Below are 19,143 nucleotides of genomic sequence, written 5' to 3'. Positions count from 1 at the left end.
TTTTTTTTTTTTTTTTTTTTTTTTTTTTTTTTTTCACTTTATTGCAGCTGTCTGTATCTATAAAATATAGCAACAATTGACTGCAAAATACAGCGTCTACACATAATATTCAGGTTTATTGGGTTAGAAAGTGGGGCATGGCTGGATAAGGGTTTCCTGCACAGACTTAGGATTCCTCCAAACTGTCCATGTTGAGCTTGCAAATCTCTTCCTTATTCAATACTCACATCCCAGTACTTAAAAAGAATGAGTTAATGGTCCAGCAGGCAACTTTGTTTTTAAGTATGCAACTCATGTTCATTCCCAGAGCTGGCCTTTCTTGGGTGATATCCTTCTAGAAAAAATTGGAATGTGATCATGTAATTAGAGAGCATCGCAATGCATATGCACAAAGACCGAAAGCTCATGCTTTTAATGGCTAAATTAGGAATTATTGTACAATCTTAAGTCTAGTATTTTGCAACTGTTGAATGCTCACTTTTATTCAGCCTTTTTTAACAAGAATGTGTTTTGTAATGTAAAACTGAGAAATAAAAATACCATGTGGAGCTCTGCTGCCCTTTCCTTTAAGTTATTACAGGGGGTTACTTAGAGATTTTCAATAGAGGGCACCACCACTTGGGCCAGCAGAGTACTTGCTTGTAGTAGGCTGTTACTTGCTAGTACCTAGGGGCAGCAGAGGATGGGTTGTGTTGGTCAGAAGTCCAGCATGTACCCCAGACTGTGAGGGTAGCCACATTCTGCCATGCACTCAATTTTTTTTTTTTTTTTACTTATTCATCTTCATTTGTGATTCTTGATTCTTGATCGTCAGCTTCTGCTGGCCCCATTGCTCTTACCTACCCCCCCCCCCACCCTCCCTCCCTCCCCAGTGCTCCATTTTTGTGTTTTAGGTATTTTCATTAAGTTGCTTTGTCTGTCTTTACTATTTCACAGAATCACAGATTTGTAGGGGTTGGAAGGGACCTCAAGATCCTTGGGTCCAACCCCCCTGCCAAAGCAGGTTCCCTAGAGCAGGTTGCCCAGGTAGGCGTCCAGACAGTTCTTGAGTATCTCCAGAGAAGGAGACTGTACAACCTCCCTGGGCAGCCTGTTCCAGTGCTCTGTCACCCTCACTATGAAGAAGTTCTTTCACATGTCGGTGCGGAACTTACTGAGATCCATTTTGTGGCCATTGCCCCTTGTCCTATCTCCGCAGACCACTGAGAAGAGGTTGGCCAAATCTCTCTGTCTTCCACGCTTAAGGTATTTATAAACAATAATTATTAAACATTAATAAGATTCCCTCTCAGTCTTCTTTTCTCAAGGCTGAACAAACCCAGGTCTCTCAGCCTTTCCTCATACAGAAGATGCTCCAGGCCCCGTATCATCTTTGTGGCCCTCCACGGGACTCTCTCCAGGAGATCCCTGTGTTTTTTGTACCGGGGAGCCCAGACCTGGACACAGTACTCCAGGTGAGGCCTGACCAGGGCAGAGTAGAGGGGGAGGATTACCTCCCTTGACCTGCTGGCCACACTCCTTTAATGCACGCCAAGATCCCATTGGCCTTCTTGACCACCAGGGCACGCTGCTGGCTCATAGTCAACCTGTTGTCCACGAGGAACCCTAGGTCCTTCTCCTCAGAGCTCCTCTCCTTCAGGTAAGGAAGAAAACGACAGGGTGTGAGGTTTCTCCTTCTAGTACTGTCAAGTGCTAACACCTGAGAGCTTTCTGCTGACCCACAAGAGCCACCAGAGGGAAGGTTTGTGAAGCCCTGTGGGGGTAACAGGTTGGTTAGCATGGCAGAGGTGGATGTAGTGTGCCCAATTAACAGGCTGGTCACTCTGTTACACTGATTTTCAGCAGATCTTTTCTGCATGTGTGCAAACTGAAAGCCCCACCTTCCACAGATGTAACATTCAGGTGGTTGGTAGCAAAGGACAAATCACAAAACTGTCACACTCCTGAGACAGATTTCAAGGACAATGAACAGCATTTTAAGCTGAATCACTGGTTTATGCCAGGGCATCCTAGGAAAAGGCATGTGGCTCAGGTCATGAACAGTACTGCATTTAGGCACTAGAATTCTGTTTTTGATTTGTATACTCACTGTTGTGGTGGTACTAGCTGCTGCATTTATTTTATTATATAAAAAATGTATGTGGTATTAGGCTATCTCCAATTAGGAGTGGGGCGTTTCTGGCAAAGCGGAGGTCAAGGCTTGCCCAGTAGTAGTGTGCTTCCTGCTGATACTTAGAACAAGTATTTGGGGAGAAATGCAAACTCTGTAACAGGGCTTTTACAGCACGGGCTGCAAGAACTCTGTCCTCTTCAGAGGACAATCAGAGATTTAATGTATTACTCCAAATGTTACTTTTGCCTTTTATTACAGAGCTGCCTGGGCGGACTGGGTGTATGCAGCATGGTTACTGAAGTAAGAAATACTACTTTGCATTCAAGAAAGCAGATTTTCATGGTTGCATCTGAAAAACAAAACAAAACAAAACAAAAACCAGCTGAAATAAGCAAAACTGTAACACCATTATCAATGATACCAATTTTACCAATTTTCAAAAATAATTCATATTAAAATACTATAATACAAATTCGGGGGATGGGAGATACAGCCATATGTGGAGATTCTAGTCAGCCTGTTGTAATGGTGATAATATACTGTGAGGGGGGATGAGGATTTGCTTCTTTGCCAGTTTTAATAGAGGCAAGGTAACTAATTTGATTCTGGACACTCTCATTATGAGTTGCTTGAAGGTGTTCAAATTTGCTTATGAAATAGTCCCTTCTGAGCTATGGAGATGGAAATGAGACACTAAAAGGCTTTCTTGAAGTGCTTCCATGTTTCTCAGCTCAGAACATCACATTTGATATTAATATTAGGTACTGAGGCAAAATCATCAGGTAGGAAAGGGAGGAAATGTAGAAATAGTCATTTTCATGTGTTTCCTCAGGATGCTATTTTGAGGCTTTAAAAAAAATTCATGCTTTGCTGATGAGGCTGCTGTAAACCAGGGAAGTGGCAGATGTAATTTAAGTCCCAGGGCCCTGCCCTAGAAGAGGTCCAATACTGGCAGCATACATATTGCTTATATGAAAGCAAACAGATGGATACATTTGGTCAGTTCTGCTGGGTTCATATGGAAACCTTCAGAATTTTTCCTACTGTTTTGAGTGGAATACTTAAATCTGTTATCTGCTAAGAGTCTGTAGTTGCCCACGGTCGGTGCTTTTGTAGCTTTGAAAAGGGAGCATTTCCTTTTATCTGAGTGATGAAAGTTGTCCCTTCCCACCAATTCCCCGCCCCCCCCCCCCCCCCCCCATGCTCCAGGACCAATTCAGCAACTGCTGAGGGAGCGAGCTGGACTTTTCTCAGCTTCTGTGGCACGAGAACTGTCAGCTGAGTCTTAATCATTGAGTTATTACTGGTGGTGAAAATTCAGAAGAAAGAAGAAATCCAGCTTGCTTTTCAGATGCTAGATTGATTGCAGAGACAAGTTTTGGTTATTGTTAGCAGGGGAGGGGAGGAAGGAGGAGATGGAGAAAACAAAAACATCATATTTTCTTTAATTAAGAAAAACACTAATTTTCTGATACTAATTCATACTAAATTCCTGTTGACAGTTTTTGATGTCTCCCAATTCAAAACAACTGAAAGCAATCAAGTGAAAGGAGAAGAATGGAGAATCAAAGAGGAGGAGTGTAGCTGTATTAAAAGAATGCAGCTTGAAGCATTAATACTTAGTCTGGATGGGGAGAAAGGTGGGATTTATTAGTAATGCCTAGGACTTTTATTTGAGAGTACTCATAGGTTAGTATGTGTGCACATGTGTAATGATCTAATATATTATCTGTTGCATGAAGGAAAAAATTGAGGTGTGATTCACTCTAAAAGCCAACCATACAGATATGCCAGCATCTGTATTATCATCACCTGGCTTTTTTCAAGTGTATAGCATGTAAAATATATATATATATATATATATAAATGACAGTGGTATCAATGACAGCTCTGTGCAGTATTAAAGTTCTTAAAGAAAGTCATTCTTGCATTTGGAATCATATAAGAAATAGGATACTTTTATCAGAAAGTTTTTAGCTTTAAAGCTTTCTAGGAAGACTGTAAATAAAACAGAGAGAAAAAATGAAATCCCTGATATTAAAAGCATCCTTCTATGAAGATTGCAATTGTAACTGCTTATTTCTTTCTTCTTCTTCTTCTTTTTTTTTTTTTTTTAAATTAGACAATTTAGACATTAGAGGCAAAAATTTTCTTATTGCAAATGGGACTTAGAAGAGTAGAAGCTGAGCTCACTCAAAGAGAGGAAGAGGGCTTGAACTTGACAAAAATAATTTCTTCTCTATACCCATCTTATCCTCCTGAGCTACATGCTTCTCACAGAAACAACTCCACCCACTGGTACAGAAAATGGCCATCTCTTGTTATCTTCTCTGGAGGTTTTGTTCTGATAATGCTGGGTTTGGGGATTAACATGAGTAGCCCTATCAGAGTTTTAGATATGGTACCAATACAGAAAGATCCATCTATACAATTTAAAACACACCTGTTAACAGAGATTTAACAGCCATTTCATTCTCTACTATTCATCATATTCACACATGGGATATGCATTAACAGACTGAGCTACATCTTTTCATTTCTATTCCGTAGCAGCATCTCTGTGCAGTAATATTTTATGTAGTAATAATTTTCTTCCTATTACAGATTTTCTAACTATGTTAATGGCAGTAGACTGGCCACAAAGACATCCGTGAGAACTACCTTTGCAGTGACATTTAAACAATTTATTTGATATTGCTTTAGCATACCTGATCATGCCTTTCTTTACTCTGTTGTCGACCTTAGGAGAACTTTATATGTAATCGTGGGTCTTTCAATCACATTTAACTTTACAAAAAGATATGCAAATTTCTGTGATGTGTTATTTCTGAAGTCTTTGGGATGTGTGGCCTATACATGTTGTTGGATACCCCCCGACTGCGTGGGCATGTTTGAGTAGCAGCTGCACAGCAGGTCCAAGGCTGGTAGCTGAGTGCAGCCGTGTTTTAGCTGGGGTTGCTGTCTTTTAAGCATAAGAAATTGTTGGGTAAGTACATGGCATACCCAAAGCAGGAGTTGCTATCAATAAGCATTTTTTTATGTAAGTTAATGAAAAAACAAACAAACAAAAAAAGCAGAGCAGAAAAAGGTTGATAGTATCAGAGGAGTTCTATATACATCAGTTTACCGTGCTGTAATAATTATCAATTGTAATTTAGAGAAACAGAAAAATGTGGATTTCTGGCTGAAATTTGCTGCTGGTGTCAGGGTGCTGTTGGCTAAAAGCCTAAAACGATGACTTTTGCTTTGAGAGGACATACTTCATCATGTACTTGATGTAGTTTTTCCCATAGTTGGGCATATGTAGGAGAGCTTGTTCTTGGGATGAGAATGGTTAAAAACCAACCACTAGTACTACGGTTGCTCTGACCTGTATCAGTTTCTATCAGAATCAGATGTCCTAATGTAAGGTGTTATTTTTTACTGAAAGATAAACCCACATGTTTTAAGTATGTCTTTTTCCATAAACATTTGTAGAATAACATGCAACTTTGCCTGCTTTATTTCATGCCGCTCTTTCCTTCTCAATCCTGGTCAAGAAAACAGAGTCAATGCCTCAGAAAGTTGTGTAAAAAGAAAGCGGGTTGCTTCGATGGGTCAAGCAGCTGGCCTTAGTGTGTGTTTGCACACAATGTGGTGTTACTGAATTACTGAACTGGATTCTTTGTCTACGCGTAATAGCCTGTCTACAAACAGTAATAATCACGGTATGTGTCATGCTCAGTTCTCTAAAGTACTGGAGCTTCTCTGTTGAAGGGGAAAATTCAAAGTAATCATCAGTTATCCTAAAATTGTCAGATTTGATTTCCTTGTTCATACTAATTTTAGTGTCTGGTTCTGAATTTTCCGTTATCCTGAATCTTATATACAGCTATGGTTTGCTGTCTGAAATGAGTAGTCCAAGGATAAGACAAGGAAAAACCACACTTTCTGTCCTAGGGGTGAAGGGAATTATATGTAGCTCAACTTTCTCAAGTGACAACATTTATTAGGCTGCTACTACAGACATTTGTATGTAGGCACAGATAAGTTGATATTTTCTGGGCATTTCAGTAATAAAATCCTCAGTCAACATTTACAGAGGGTGTTAAGCTTTTTTTTATTATTATTATTTCTTCGCTTGTCACTTTCAAAAAAAAAAATCTTGGATGGAAGTGTGAAACCACAAAGCTAAACCAAGTCCATTCTGACTTTCTTCAGAAATACTTTTTCTTTTACCTCCGTCCCTTGGATACGTGTGTGGGTCCTGCTTAATGTTCTGCTCAACCTACCGCATTGTGTGCAGTCCCGTCTGGGTCTGTAGTAGTAGCAGCCTGACTGTTGCAGAGTGAAGAGTACCTTAGCCATCTTTAAACCAAAAGGAAAAGAAATAAAATACAGAGTTGAAGCTATGAGTGTAGGCAGGGAAGAGGTAGCCCTTCCTATTGATTTTTATTCGCTATTTTTTTCTCTTATGATATTTTAGTCTTGCTTTTTTGGTTTAGTTTTTATTTGTTTGGGCAAGTTTCTTGCCATTTACCTTTGCATTTGCATCTCCTATTGATTGGCAATTTTAAAACTGTTTATTGTGCTCTTTTGTTTAGCTGTTCAAGAGCTAAAACAAAAGCCACCAGGCCCTGTGAGGGACACATTTGCATGCGGCGAGCGTTGCCCGAGGAAAAAGTAATTGCTAATGCATATTTATGTGGCACAAATTTGCCATTTGTTTATGCATAAAATTATCAATAGCGCAGGGCGGCCCAGCCGTAGAAAATGGTGACCTTTTTAGCTTAATAAATAGAAATCAGCTGTTATTGTGAAGAGATCAGCCATTTATTCTGTGTTGAGGGACACTGTCAGGAAAATGTAGATTGGTGCCGGCAATATCATTAAATGGAAGGCCAGTGACCCTTTCGGTATAGTCTATTATACTTTATCTAACAGGGGATAAATGACTCTGGTTGGCAAATAGATTTAAAAAACAACAACAACAAAAAACAAAACAAACAAAAAACCACCACCACCAAAAAACCCACAACTCCTCCAGACCTATCTCATTCCTCAGCCTTATGAAGAGGTAGTAGATACTGATGAGGTACTCTTGCACAAGCCTGCTGGTGGTATTTTTCTAGCAGAAATGTGACTTAAAGATAATAAAACAAAACCCCCAAACCCACTCTGTTTAAACCTGTTTTGACTGTTTGGGGTTGGAGTGGGTAAAATGACTGAAGCCAGCATGTGATTCTCCCTAGTTCACGCCACCATAAGCAATATTCTGGAAGGCCCAATCTTATTTTGGCTCCTGAAATGAGCTCACTTCATGATCTGGAAGTAGAAGGTAGGGTTGTTTCAGAAGACAACATGTTTTCAAAAACAGGGTTTTTTTTCCTCATCTTTGTACAGTTTTTGAAGGGTGGATAAGAATTTGCAAGATGATACCTCAAGACACTGAAGACTTCATAGGCAGAATGGTTGCTCAGGAGATGTAGCAAAACAGTCTTGATGCTTCTCCACTAATTCACCTCAACCTTAATAGGCAGGCTTAAGACTCGAAGAGTCTCAAAACTAACAGCCATAAGCCTCAGGAAATTCATGTGAAAATGAAAGTACACGCTGAAAACCCCATGTTTCTCTCTCATGCTGTTCTGCATAGTGCACTGCACCGTGCATAACTGGAAGCAGCTTTATTTACCCCACAGGTGAAATATGGAGAGATGTGAGTCACAGTAACCGTAAATGGTCATGTTTTTGGTGCATCATAGACTGGGCGTTCAGTTTCTATCCCCAGGAAATATCCAGTAGATGTTTGTGCTGGGAGTATTTTACTTTTGAAAGGCGATGTTAGATGATGATAACTGGGCTCTCTATGCAGGTAAGGCTAGGTGAGATGAAATCTGACCCGTTACCACAGTGGGACTGCTCACCTTCAGGAACTAGAGACAGGCCTCTGCCCACCCCTCTCCCTTGGGCTTACAGGATATCCCAACGTTGTTCTGTGCTGGAGAAGGGCAGATCAGAGGCATCATGAGACTTTGCTCTCTTTGCTTCCTAAAACCTGCCACAAGCTGATGTCATCCTTCCAGAAAAACTACCACAATAATGGCACTGAGTGGCATCTTCCTGGCAGCCTCAGTAAAGTGGCAAAGGAGTGAACGGGATGAAGAAATCTGCCAACTGCATCAGTGGAAACCTCTGGCAGAAGGGACCGTGTGGGGCTGACGATGTGGAGGTTGTGGTCAGAGGCAGGACTTCTGTCCTGGAGGCTGTGTCACTCTCATTTTCACTGCTGTCAAAGCTCAGGAAGAGTTTTTGTTGTTGCTGTTTTGCAGTTGTTTGTTTTTAATAATAAAAACTAGTGATAAATCATATGGATCATAAAACATAGTATAGGATATATATAATAGAGTACGTAATACAGAATACTATAATAATGTGGTAAAAGGCTTTGTTAAGAATATGTGCTACTGTTTGAGACTTCATACCAATGTTTCCTTGTGTATCAGGACAGTTCTTTTGTGTTTCTCTCTGCACTTAATTCCTGTGCATAGAGCTCTCACCTCTTTCTGGAATGCTGCCCTTCTCATCCCAAATAATGGGCTCCAATCCATGTTGCACTATAAAAAATATTAAAAAGAGGAAAAAAAAAAAGTACTGTAGGGCATGTTATGGAAAAGGAGAGAAGGTGAAAGAAAAGCTAAAAGTATGAATTTGTTTGGGTGCATCCTATGAAATGACTGATAAGGTCACAGACAAGGTGCAAGGAAATTTAATTACAGAGTAGGATCTAGTTTTTTTTTTTTTTTTTTTTGTTTTTTTTGTTTTTGTTTTTTTTTTTAGTCCTGTCACTCCTCTCAGAACCATAACCAAGAACCAAAGTTTATGAGATCTTTTTAAGCATTTGGGATTGCCTTATATTTTCATTAATAACAGCTATAATTATATGGTATTTTTACCTTTATATACATATTTTTAACTTTACTTAAAGCTTTGCCTATTCCAAGTATTTTTTTTTTCCAAAGGCTCCTTTCTCATACGGATAGCCCCAGCTCTACTCCTGAAGAAATTCTGTCTGTACATCAAAACTCACAGCCAGTCATTAGCCTAAGTTTTACTTTTTTATTTTCAAACAATCATTAAAAAAAGACTTTTGAAGTATGCTATTTGACACTAAGTAGAAAGATTTATGTAGATAAAATTAACGAGTAGAATATTTTGAAGTGTATTGTATGGGAATAAATTGTGGGCCCACACTGTTGTAAATTAACCAGGCTCTATCTGAGATTCTAGCTCAGGATATTACTACTATTTTCACAGTTGTGGTGGTGGTGGTTGTTTTTATTCCCTGATTTTTCTCATATCTGTAACTGCTCATGTGCTTTGGCCTACTTGTGGAAGAGCCTGTGCTAAGTACAGGGAAACAGAAAGCAAGGCTTCTTCAAAATTGTAAAAATATCTAGGTTTATGGACAGTCACAAAAGTTTTCTAAAGAGGAGTTGCTTGAGGGAGGAGATAAGTCAGAGACAAGACAAGGATGAGCAAATATCAGTGATCAAAGTTTTTAGTCAAAGACACAAGAATGAGTAAAATGACTGTTACTTTTTCTTTGTAATTCTGCTTATGTGAAGAAGACATGGGGCATCACTGCCTGTTCTAGGCTGCTGGCAAAGACAAAAGTATGTAGGGGAATATTTGTTTACTGTGAAGGGCTACGGGTCTGATCTTCCTGTGATTGTCCTGGGATCTGATCCTATGTAGGAATGAGCGGACTGGGGCTTGTTCCTTCTTCAGCTCTGGGCATGTGTCAGTTGTATGAATAACATGTTAGTGTAGGAAGATGAAGGACAAATTTTATGTTGTGCTAATTAGTTGATGAACATTTACATAGATAACGAACCTGATGGTAGAGTCAAGCAATTTATATATTCTGTTTTTCTGGGATGTAGTTAACCAAGTAGTCTGGTGGATCCTGCAGATCTTTCCTTTTTAAGGAAATTTTGCTGGCTTTCCCTCACGGAAGACCAACTGTTTTCCCCCTTCTTTGACATGATTTATTGGAAAAGCCTATAGAGGTATTTATCTTGCTAAGAGCAAAACTTCATGTTTGAGTAAACTTCTGTGTAAAATATAGAGAACACATTTCTGCTTGCTCATTTGACTGCTGAAAAGCAAAATAGGAAATGGAGGTTTGTCCTAACAAGGCTTGCCTGCATGCAGAGCTCAGTATTGAACCAGGAATGGCTGTCTTTTGAAACCTCGCCCACCAACCTGCTTTTGGTGCCTCTTGTTTTCCCTGAATGCTGTCAGAGCTGTAGGGTTGGCAAAGTAGTTGCATTCAGTTAAACCTGTAGAGAAAGTGCTCGGTTTTATGCGTTGAGGTTACTGACTGCAGAATTTGGTTGTGGGTTTTGCAATGTGTTCTGTGTTGATGAGTAAATATAAACACTTGTTTTCTATTCCAAATGAACTATTTTGGTTAGACTAGACTGATATTAATCAAAAACCATGACACAGCTTAGGGATGCAAAACCTGTCCACCACTGGCCACCTGAAATGGTGTGAACTTTGGCTTGCGTGAACTTGGCACATTAGGATCTCAAGGATGATCACAGACTCATGCAACTGTCTTTACGTGATCCAGTTAAATAATGGTAGTATGAATATTTTGTGTGTTCAAACCACTGCTCTGACGTGCACTTGGGAGTCATATAAAGCCTATTTTCCGTATTTTACAACTAGGTAAACTGAGGCACAGTACTGGGGAGCCTATGGCTAGGCAGGGCCACATGGCTCAACCAGTCCCGCTGCACTCTTCCATGCAACTGTGTCATGGGCCTCTGCAGGGGGGATTAAGCCCACATGTGCATCTCAGCCTCAAAACATCTCCCTCCTCTGCAATAGGTCTGTGTCCTTTCTCCCCTCTTCAACAAGTTGGGAATAAAACAACAGCAGCCCCAACTACAGCAAGTGCCTGGATCTGGGGTGCATCACACTCCTGAACCATGCAGAATGAGGTGGGGTTTGGGAAGTCACACTGTCCAGCTTTAGTTGAAGTTTAGGGCTTGCTGTCTCGGAGATGCCTCCCCAAAACTCAGGTGCCACTTGGAGATTCTGGACGCAGGAGTCTAAGTCCCAGGGCGAGTGCATGAATAACCCCTAGTCACAGGGTAACAGCTGAAAGCAGAGGCAGATGCAGAAGGCTGCTTGCTCCCAGTCCCGTCCTTGCACCACTAACCATGCTAAGCAGTCTAATCACACAAGCACGTTATACTGGAGATAGAAGAAACGGAATCAATGAGTGTAAGTTAGCTGTTTAAACACTCAAGAGAAACAGGAGTATGCAGTGCTATCTTTCTTCTGGTTTGAGCTTCATATTGATTTATCATAAGAGGTGCCACTTTAGTTCTAATAATGTCTATTTTTCTTTTATTTCTTTCTCTCTTTTTTTTTTTTTTTTCCTATTACATATTTCTATGGCAGCTTTTACATGTGATATATTTTGGGTCACACATTAATTTACACCAGCCTCTGTTCTGCAAAAAGGAGTTCATGAACTAAACGAAAAGTGATGGGGAGGGGGATGTCTAGCAGAGCCCAGGGCTTTGTTTCATGTTTTGGATGCATTTTCTTTTTAAAATAAAATTGTTGATATGCATTTGCTTTTATTTTTCTAGCCTTCCTCTTGCCGATGACCGGGTTCCTGTTTGATCCTGTTTACAAGCTTCCAAAGATTGAAAATAACCCCAACTCCTCTGCATTGGGTAGGAAAACAAAACCGTGTAAAGACATACTGCAATTACTTTGGAGGGCTAGCAATATGGAAGAGTGTGGTGTGAAAGAAGAGGTTGTGGAGAAAAAGGAGAAGGTTACTAGGTTACCACAAAAGACATTAGTGTACACAATTTTTCTCACCCACTCTTTTGGGCTGGGGAGGAGGGGGAGGAGTGGGCAGATCAGCAAGTAAAAAAGGATATTCTTCAGGAAGTGTATTTCCCGCATAGATGTTTTAAGTTTATTTGTACTGTCTGTTACTCATTGAAGCAGTTTTGCAGTTCTATTTCAATGTATTCAAAACCTCCCAAAATATAATTTTGAAAGAATGGCTGGGGGAGGGGGGGGTGTTTTTTGTTTGTTTGTTTCTTTAGAAATTTACTGGCAAGATAAAGAATTTTTCCCTGAATTATTATAAACTTCTAGATATACATGCAATATTTTATTAGTATTGATGTGTAAGTAGACATATCCTACGTAATAATTTTTTACGAGCACTTTATAAAATGAAATACTTTACAGTTAAGGAGAGTGGGTGGAGGGAGAGCAATTCAGATAAATGTTATTTTGGGCCTGACAGGAGACTCAGCTATAGGTAATTCCACAGTTAGTGCATTGCGCTGATCCCATAGTAGTCCATGATTAATCTGGCTGCCATGAATAGTAAATATTTGCAGAATTATGGATTCAAAGCTAAGTACCTTCTTAAGGTGTTTTTATTTTGATTGCTATTGTTCTTTATCTTCCTATTGTGAACTTTGGGAAGAGTGGAACATGTCAAATGCTTCCGAGTGCCAGGAGATTACCCTAAGGTTAGGCTTTACCTAGCTTGACCAGGTTCCTCTCAGTCAAGGATTCTGGTATAATTTGTGCCTTTGCAGAAGGGGAGTGGAAAATGCTACCACATCAGACATATACAAATATACTGACAAATACAGACACAGTGACAGATAGCACTTATGTCTGGTCTTCATGGGTGGAGATAAAAGAAAAGGTATGGAGGGCAGCAGGTAGCCATGACCAGTTTCACTGAGGGCTTAGGGCCAACTCTCAGATGAAACCCTAGGCCAGCTTCTGGATTTCATTATGATTTTGTCCCCATGCAGATGACTATTCCATGGTTCTTATCAGGAGAAAACTTCTAATCAAGTCTGAATGCAGGGTTATGAGATTAACTGATAATATATTGATGTAAATCAGGTTTTTCTGCTTTGTAGTGATGCTTTAGACACATTTCAGATGACAATATAAGTCAAGGTTTTTTAACGTGATTGATTTAGATGCAAAAAAAATATGATTCACTTTCCTCTTTTCTGTCAGAAGTCAGCTGTGACGTTCTTGTATTTCTTCCTCTTCTAAGTAAGCTTATCAAAGAAGAAATCACTAATTTACCAACCAGTGCTTAGTAATCAAGGAAGTGAAACTTCTACTTTAGAGAAAGATGAAATTCTTTGCTGAGTTGCTGAATGATTTAAAATAATATAAGCTTTCCATGTTGTACTGGGCAAATGACTTTTTTTTTTCAGGCTTTCATTCTGAGAGGGGTCACCAGCCTTTGAGAATGAGCCACTTTGTTGACAAATATGTCCTCTAAACTGAATGGAATTAATTAGAACTTGATGCTGCAGATTCTTTTTAATGTAGGTGGTGGTATCAACAAAAAAAATATAATGAATTTGATTGAAGATGATCTTAAAAGGTCTGCCACCTGTAGATGAAAATGTGCATTACTACACATGATAATTATCAAGACTGAAGGCCATGACATGATCCGTTGACCTCTTGAAATCAAAACACTTACTGTAAAGAAAAAAGGGCACAGATTTCTCCGGCTATGTTAATATAGGATGTCTGTATATTCAAATATATCAGTACACTGTCATATATCTAGGGTAAAAGATACTTTGGATTATCTGTTAGACCCAAGTTTTCTGCCTTCTCTGCAGGCTTGTAAATCTCTCACTAATTTTGTACGTTTTGAGATTTATTTCTTTTTTTCGATCTAATGAAATTGCTAAAAATATTCAGATGTCTGAGACAACAGCAAAATGTCTCTGAGCCACCCTACAAAAATAAATGAGTTTTGTGTGTGCAGGATGAAAAAGAATGTGTACAGAAACAGATCTACGCTTCAGGCTTTCTACAGGGGCATTTGCAGTAAGGGATGTAAGAAATAACCCAGCAACTATCATTGTAAAAATTATGAAAAACACTTTGATGGTCTTTTTAAAAGTCAGTTCACTAAATGGGGGCCAAAGCAAAAGCCTGAAAAGCAACTTGTAGCTTGCCGTTAACAACCTAAGCCCATCGCTGCTATTTGCATTTGAGAATGAGTGCTTCTGCGTGCAGTAATGGTGAGAAAAACTAAAGGGAAATAAAGGATGCGAATGAAAGATTTTCTGTTTTCATATGAGTACTTGGAACACCAAGCAAGCAAGGAAGCAGCAATTTTAGCTAAGCTTAATGTAACAGAAGACCATTGCACCCAAACTGTCTCAGCAGAACTTCCTGCATAATTAGATTGTAAATCTTCTCAACTGAGGAAGTTTTGCCCAGGGTCAGATTGTCTAAGTAATAATCCATTCTAACATAAATTAGAAGATTTGAACTGCTGGGATACCTTATTACGTTTTTTTCTTTAATTCCTAATATAACTAAGGAGAACAAAAGCAACAATTCTTTTTCTTTTATCTTTTAAATTATGTTACATCTCTTTAACTTTTGACTACCTCAGAAGGCCTTTCCTGTAGGTTTTTGGATTTTTCCTAAGCAATGATGATGAAGTTGCTGCCTAGGCAAATTAATACATTTTTAATATACTTTAGAAAGTGATAGCACAGAATCCTTTGGCCGCCGGATTCTGTGATATCACTTCCTCAGTGAAGCATTTGGTAAGAGATTCTGCTGCTTTTTACTTGTGCTGCAGTTTTTGTGATACTGAAGTTTTTACCTCACACTATGACTCCTTTGTTCTGCAAAGAATAGAATTGTCATCTTCAGGGTAAGAATTAATGGACGTTAATTTACTAGCAGTTGGTTTACAGCAAGCAAGCTCCTAAGTTTTTAATTCAATTATTTTCTTTGAGAAAAGGAAGATTGTGGGTATTTGACTTGTGTATACAACTATAAGTAAAAGTGACAGGGGCTAAATCCTGAGGTTGTTATGTTTGTCGTTATGTTCCAAAATTGCCATTGGGATTTCAGTATTTGAAATCCTGCACAAATAAAACAGTATTTAGTGTAACACCAATTAATGTGTAGGGACTAGTTCTTTTTTTTTTTTTTTTTTTTTTTTTTTTTTTTTTGTTCTACATGTGACTTTCACTACAAAATGGAAGACTGGTCAACTTTTCAGGGGAGCATATGCTTTTTTTTTTCCAAAAAAAAAATAATTTACTGTAGATCTAGAGGGTTTTTTAATCATATTTAAAGCTGTTTTTAAGAAGCAGGAATATTGCGGCTTTTGGTCTAGACTCTCATGGTGTCAATGTATACTCCACCATTGCTAAAAACCAGGGAGAGGGGATGTAGAGGGACTTGTTAGAAGTGCACATAATGCTGTAAGATTCAGGCTGCTGGGGCTATTTTGGGCTTGTGCTGACTCCACAGTCCCTACTAGGTGCATGCACAAGATCTAGACTCACACAATGATAGTACTGGTATCAGGATTACAAAGTCGGCTTGATCTAGGTTTGTGGTGATTTATTTATTTTTGTCATATGTGCAAGTGTTGGGGCAGTTGAGAGATGAAGTAAAAGCTATATGACAAAAAGGTTGGCTTCTTTTGTTAATGATGTTTTTAAACATCTGTCTTTTGTTACTGAAAATTCATGTGTAACATTATGGTAATTTTTTTTGAAAGAGAAAAAGGAAACTGGAGTGGGGGAGGTAAGAATTATCCATTTCCCATTTACTTCCTGTGTTCAAGGGTAGAAAGTCAGAAATGGAATGGATAATTCTTGGATTTGAAAATACATTAATATTTTGCCTGGTCCTTGCTCTGTCTGCTCTGCTGACCACAGAGTCATTGGGCAGTTTACTCTGCAGAGCCCTGGCAGCTGAAGACAAAGCCTAAATTTTGATGGGGACGGCAACCACTCTCAAAGGTCCTGGAAACAAAGATATTCCCAGTGGCAAAGATGTGTGGTCACCCTTCTCTCAACTGCTGTGCAAGGAACAGATTTCAGCATGCTTTTTTTTTTATTGTTATCTATCGCTGTGAGACCCTAATGGCTGTGGAAAAGGAACACCACTTTAAAAGACACAAGGGAAAGAAATTGAGGATCTTTGAAAGGCCTTTGAAACTGGTATTTTGGGAAAACACCAAAGCATTCAGGTGCCATTGGAGAATGCAAGAGAAATGGAAATCAGGAGATAAGTGGAAGTCAAAAATAATGTTTTAAAATCCAGATTTGGTCTCATTACTGTCATTATATTCCTTATAAAATTACTCTCATATGCTTAAAATTGTTCGTTATTATTATTTATTTAACAGCAAGTAGCAGTGTCTTTTCTCAGGAACTCAAGAAATAAAGAAAAATCAGAAATCAGACCTCCAGACTACTTTTGAGGCAGAAATAATCCAACCATTATTTCTGGTGTAAAAGGTTTGTGAATAGCATCATTTGCCTAGAAGCTGTTTTCCAACCTAATAACTCCCGGAATAATGACCTAAAACTGTTTCCAAGAGGATTAAGGCCCATATAACTATTAGGAAGTATAAGTTTTTGAAAAAGCTCATTTCTAATTGGCTGAGAGATGAGTTCTGATTTAGGCTAAAGCTGATTGCTTAGGAGAATCAGTTTCAATCTCTCTGAAGTCAAAAGTGTTGAAGTAATCCTCTGGAGAAGGATTGTCAGAGGGTTTTATATATAAATATATATATAAGTAGATGTATATATAGATGTTAATTATGGCTATAATGACCTCAAAGATGGTCACTTAACTGTGTTTTTAACCCATTTAGGAGGGTGTTTTAATCTATGGCTTTAACTTGCCTTGGGAAAAAAAAAAGAAAAAAAGAACCAAAACAAACAACAAAAAACCAACGTTCAAAATGGGCTGAGAACACAGCTGGACATTTAGCTTGTTGGTTAATCATCACCTGAACGCTCTTCATTGAAGAGACTGGAACAGAAATCAGATCTCTGCTGGTATTGCTGTTTTTGTGTTTTTAAGGTTGAACACACATATGCACCTTACTCTTGTTAATTGCTTTTTTAGTTAGTGTGACCTGTAAAGAGGAGAGAGGAGAAAAGGTGGGCTCAGAATGACTTGGGAATATCTGCAGAACAGAGGTCAGGCATTAACAGTTAGAGGAATGGATGGATTTGCAATTGAATCCATTTGGTAAAAGTACAACTCAGTGAGCAGCTCTTCAAATTTGCAAGGCTTCCCAACCGTGTATCAAAATTCTGGTGACAGAAGTTGGCGGCAGAAAGCACGTGAATTCACACTCATGGATGTTAACCACCTCTTGTTCTTCACCTTTTTGAAATAATCGGAGCTAATGCTGTAGCTTCTGGCATAATCCCCAAACTGTTTCAGCAGATCTCACTGAAGACTTGAAATCACCAGCAAGTTCAGCCAGCTTTCTCCTAGGGTGCCTTCACTGACCGCAGTCAGGATTGCTTTATGTATGTCCCATATATCCGAAGACCACAGTCATGTAAGAAGGTGAGAATAAACATCTGGCATTAGCAAAGCAAAATAAAATTTTTTTAGTTACATAAGGAACTGCTATCACCAGTCATTTGGGAATTTGTAATAATATACTCACATTGTATTATATCTGGCCTTTGGGTAAGTTTGGCCTTGTGTGCAATGTAAAGGTGATTTAGCAGACCTTTTCACTAATAATGTAACAGTAAAATCTGGCTGTCAACTGAGTATTTAAAACAAAAAAAAAAAAAAAAGGCTTTGAGGGACATTGAAATCATCATTTAAAATGCAGAAGGGATTTAATAAGTGTCAGTACTTAGCATACAGCTGAACTGGGCCCTGTTCAGAAAAACTCTGATAATTTTTGCATTGGTTGGTCATAACCACAATAGAGAAAGGCAAAGAAGTGTTTGCTGATCAGATCTATGGCCAAATCTTATTTCTGATGCAGGATACAGAATGCCAAAAATGTGATCCATATGCTTATGAAAGATTTTTCTGGTTCTCTGCACTATAAATATATTCCACATGGCTTTATACAAAGCACTCTGTTATTTCAGTAAATCAGAAGCTACTAAGCCAGATCCAAAGAAGGTGAAGCTCTGAATAAAATCCTTTAACGTCTTATGACTTTGAAACTCTCGTTTAGAACAAGTTTGCTTCATTAATTTGTGGCTTTGGTCTCAGTTGGGTAAGCATTGAAAAGACTAGCAAAATTAATGGAAAATCTTTTCATAAAGTTGGCTTGTTGCAGTCAGGCTATCAGACAAGGAGAAGAAATTTCCTGTTTGTTTTCAGTATTCTTAGTTTCAGTTTTAAACCAGGAATATATAGTTTTTGTTAAAACAAATTTTTTAAGGAATACTGTTGCTGAAGATGTTTTCTGATGCAATCAAGTTTGGCAAAACAGCTTGTCTAGCATGAATACAAGTCTTTTCTGGGTTTTCACAGGAAAAATCTGTGCTCCCTCCATTCGCAGTTGTGGGTCTAAGAGCATGATTGCAGTTTTGTCTCCCTAAGGCTGCAGACAGGTCTGTCCAGTGGCCTTGTAGCTCCTCAGAATCTCCCCAGGCAGCACTGCAATGAAATCTGGCTGTTGTCTAGCTGGTTTACCTTTTTGATTTAAGAACTTTGAATTCTACCGTTTGAATTTAGAAATATTAGAAAAGAGTGGATTAGCTGCAGAGGAATAGAGCTTAGTAAACCTAAGCAGTAAAGAACAGAACTGCAGAGAGATGTCCCAGTTGCAAGCAACAGGTAGCTCTTGTTCGCCTTTTTTTTCAAATCCCCAACCACCATTGCATAGTTAGGAACCTGAGTCAAGGGAAGAAGGAAAGCTGAGTGAATGGTTTTCCTGGTTTTCCTTTTTTTTTTTTTTTTTTTTTTTTTTTTCCCCTAGCTGCAGCTGGATGTTTCAAACATAAAGTGCAGTATAGTTGTCAAGCTTGGTGATACAAATGCTATATCATCCTATTCAGTTGCTCCATCCCTTGCACATAGTTAGAATCATGCCTTCTTACTGTATTTTTTCCACATACACAAACTTAAATTCTTTCTAGCATTGAAAACCTGAGATAGTAAACAGTCTACTCCATGCCCTGCATCATCTTGAGCAGTAACTA

At 38.8% G+C, this 19,143-nt stretch overlaps 1 protein-coding gene across 5 annotated transcripts in view; it reads left to right on the top strand.

The window, feature by feature from the left end:
• The window catches only part of SOX5 (SRY-box transcription factor 5), a 657,473-nt gene that overhangs the window by 150,137 nt on the left and 488,193 nt on the right, over positions 1-19,143 (top strand). For all 5 annotated transcript variants that reach the window (XM_035311618.1, XM_035311591.1, XM_035311614.1 and 2 more), the window contains one exon: positions 11,764-11,850. The gene's annotated coding sequence lies outside the window, so the exon portion shown is untranslated. The remainder of the gene's footprint in view (positions 1-11,763; positions 11,851-19,143) is intronic.

The sequence above is a fragment of the Oxyura jamaicensis genome, chromosome 1 (genome assembly GCF_011077185.1).
Source record: "Oxyura jamaicensis isolate SHBP4307 breed ruddy duck chromosome 1, BPBGC_Ojam_1.0, whole genome shotgun sequence".
NCBI lineage: Eukaryota > Metazoa > Chordata > Aves > Anseriformes > Anatidae > Oxyura > Oxyura jamaicensis.
This window is presented reverse-complemented; position numbering and strand designations above follow the sequence as displayed.